The sequence below is a fragment of the Phallusia mammillata genome, chromosome 8 (genome assembly GCF_965637545.1).
Source record: "Phallusia mammillata chromosome 8, kaPhaMamm4.hap1.1, whole genome shotgun sequence".
In the NCBI taxonomy this organism is placed as follows: domain Eukaryota; kingdom Metazoa; phylum Chordata; class Ascidiacea; order Phlebobranchia; family Ascidiidae; genus Phallusia; species Phallusia mammillata.
The window spans coordinates 19,746,903-19,750,499 of NC_137259.1; the positions used below are offsets into that span (position 1 = coordinate 19,746,903).

At 35.1% G+C, this 3,597-nt stretch overlaps 1 long non-coding RNA gene across 1 annotated transcript; it reads right to left on the reverse strand.

The window, feature by feature from the left end:
- Positions 1-1,377: 1,377 nt before the first annotated feature.
- On the reverse strand, positions 1,378-3,012 carry LOC145205477 (uncharacterized). The gene is made up of 2 exons (XR_013853665.1): positions 2,514-3,012; positions 1,378-2,272 (listed from the first exon to the last, which is right to left on the reverse strand). It is a non-coding gene; the product is annotated as an uncharacterized LOC145205477 (long non-coding RNA).
- Positions 3,013-3,597: the final 585 nt, after the last annotated feature.

Here is a 3,597-nt window from a genome sequence, read left to right on the forward strand (position 1 = left end):
TAAGATAAATGAAAACGGTTTTCACAGGTCAACTCTAAAATACATCTAGTAAACGCATAAAAAATATCATAAGAATCTAACCACCACATCATAAATGAGAGGCGTATATCATAAGTAAACGAAGGACATGACCGCTTTAAAATGATTTTTTGCGCTAACGACGCTTGTAGAATATACAGGCTCCAGATCACAAACGGTTTAAGATAAATGAAAATGTTTTTCACAGGTCAACTCTAAAATACATCTAGTAAACACAAATATCTTAAGAATCTAACCACCACATGATAAATGAGAGGCGTACATCATAAGCGAACGAAGGGCATGACCGCTTTAAAATGATTTTATGCGCTGTCGACCCAGTAGCATGTACAGGCTCCAGAACACAAACGACATAAAGTATTGAAAACGTTTTTCACAGGTTAACTTTAAACTAGACCTACGTCGAGTGAACGCATGCAAAATATCAATCAATCATTATCATTACCCTAAAATCAATAGGCGCTCATCATCACTATACTTTGAGATTGTATTCTACACGCTACAAGAAATTTACATGCTATAGGCCTACATGAAATCGACAGCACTAGCGGTCGTGCCCTGCGCTCGCTTATGATGTACGCCTCTTGTTTTTGATGTTCTTCTTAGAAGATAAAGATATTTGGTATGTGTTTACTCAATGTATTTTAGAGTTGACCAGTGAAAACCGTTTTTGTTTACCTTAAACCGTTTGTGATCTGGAGCCTGTATATGCTACAAGGGTCGTCAGCGCAAAAAATCATTTTAAAGCGGTCATGCCCTTCGTTCGCTTATGATGTACGTTTGTCATTTATCATGTGGTGGTTAGATTCTAAAGATATTTTTTATGCGTTTACTAGATGTATTTTAGAGTTGACCTGTGAAATCCGTTTTCATTTATCTTAATCCGTTTGTGATCTGGAGCCTGTATATGCTACAAAGGTCGTCAGCGCATAAGATTATTTTAAAGCGGTCATGCCCTTCGTTCGCTTATGATGTACGCCTCTCATTTATCATGTGGTGGTTAGATTCTGAAGATATTTGGTATGTGTTTACTAGATGTATTTTAGAGTTGACCTGTGAAAACCGTTTTCATTTATCTTAATCCGTTTGTGATCTGGAGCCTGTATATGCTACAAAGGTCGTCAGCGCGAAAAATCATTTTAAAGCGGTCATGCCCTTCGTTCGCTTATGATGTACGCCTCTCATTTATCATGTGGTGGTTAGATTCTAAAGATATTTTTTACGCGTTTACTAGATGTAGTTTAGAGCTGACCTGTGAAAACCGTTTTTGTTTACATCAAGGCCTTTGTGATTTTAAACCAGTTAATACTAGTACTTAAAATGATGAAATAACAAATGCACAGTTAAGGGCAACATTTTATTGATGAAAAAATGAACCCAATTTCCACACAATAACATACTCATATTGGGTGCCACAGTTATATGAAAGAAGAAATAAATGTGAAGAGGATAAATAATTAGAAGATTGATTTATCAAGCAAAAACCTGCATTTACAATGAGTACACTAAAAAGGGGTCATCAAGTGAACAGACTGAGAAACAAAAAAGGTGAAACAACATTCAGCTGAAAATGCAATGTGTTGCGAGTTACTGAAATAAAATTAAACCAGCTACCATGTGAAAGATGAGGTTGTATCAAACAAGCTATCATAGAGATTACTGGTTGAAAATAAAGGTTTTTCATTCCTGTCTGATGAATCACTTTTACTGAAAGAGTCTACATCAAAGTGAAAATGTATAAATATTTACCCAAGAGATGCTTTTTTAACGACGCCATGATTATGTCATGTAGGTAAGACAGCGTTAATACCAACAAATGTTTAAACACATCTAACCAACACAACAAGTTTGCCTTAATTTGGGTACGAGATTAAAATAACACCAACAAATCATTGAACACATCTAACATAACAAGTTTGCTTTAAATTGGGCACAAGAATTGTTAAATAAACCTGCCTTCGGGTAGTACAGCGGCAAAAAACACACATATTTCGATTCATGTAAAACTGAAGTGTGTGGTGAATATCTTAAAATAAAATGTTCCCATGCAAGCGAGGCAAGAAGCATTTTGTATGCATCAATGATTTAGCTGACACTTCAGTGAGCTCATTTCACCCACACCATTCTTCCACAATCAATTACTTTCTTCCATGTTGTCCAAGGCAATCTTGAATTACCTTTGGAATGATTCTGCTGCTATTTTCTGCTTCTATTCAGTTTTCCAGATGTTGAACTGCAACAAAAAATAAAAGAAAAAGTGTAGGCAACATTTAATTTGACAAGTAGGAGTTTACACAAAAATGCTTGAGTTAGGCCAGTAGAAATGAAAGCCAATGTTTTACAAAACCAGGATCACACTAGAGATGAGCTACCATATTTTTAAACATGCCTAAAAAATAACAAATTACCATCTGCTAAAATAATAGAAACAGTTGAGAATGACAAGCATATCATGACAATTGACAACCACTTACCATGTATCATTGCTTTTCAAATCCAATGTCCCAAGTCCTTCATTTGATAGTGTGCTGGGCCTTAGTTTGCTTCATGAAGCACTAGAAATGCTTCCCCCACCCTGAACTGTCACTTTTTATTACTCCATTTGTTATCAGAACATGGATGCCTATTAGATACAACAACCTTGGCCCATTTTGTACTTTACAGTTTACAATCGAGGAGAATCTGGTACTGCTGCTATTTCGCTGCTTAAAATGCGTTTGCTTTTGTCATAACAGTTCACATTTAACTGCCAATTTCATGTAAAAGAGTAAAACCCATTTCACCTCCGATTATTTCCACAGAAAATATAATATTTTTCAATAAAAAATAAATTTAATGCTTCACTACCATTGCCGATAAAATCGGGCTGTGTTATAACACATGTTCTAAAATTATAACACCGCCCGATAAGAAACGGGGATTTTTTCATAACACAAGCGCTTCTAATCGAGCACTTGTTGACGAATCGGGTGACTGCTCCTAAAACCGTGTTTGCCATAACTATTGTCCCTGTGTTTATACTTGAGAATGCAGATTAAGATTAATTTAAACATAATATAAAGGGAATCCATAAAATCACATGTTGTTTGCTAACAACATAATTTATTTTTTAACGTTGTGATTTGTCAAAGTTGTTTGTTTACGAGCGTTTTGGGAAATTTAGTCACGCGCCAATGACCATGACATGAAAGTTTTGCGATTAACCAAACGCTCTTGTTTTCGAATGCGCCAATTTAGGCGTTAATTGCACAGTTCGAGTTAAAATTGTGCTTGGCGTTTTAATTGACCGCAGTTTGTTAAAAATCTTTGTTTGTAAAGTTTTCTAAATCTAATAAATGTGACGTAATAAATGTAGAGTCTTGCAAATATGATTTCAGTGTTTACTTATGACGTAATATTTTTCCAGAAGTTTCCATGTCGAATCATAGCTACTGAAGGCTATGTCCAATTCAAAATTGGGCCAATCAATAGATACGAATATATTTTTTACTTTGAATTGATTTCGCGATGACCTTTTGCCGATTGCAAACTACAAAACAAAATTAACATCCGAAAAAA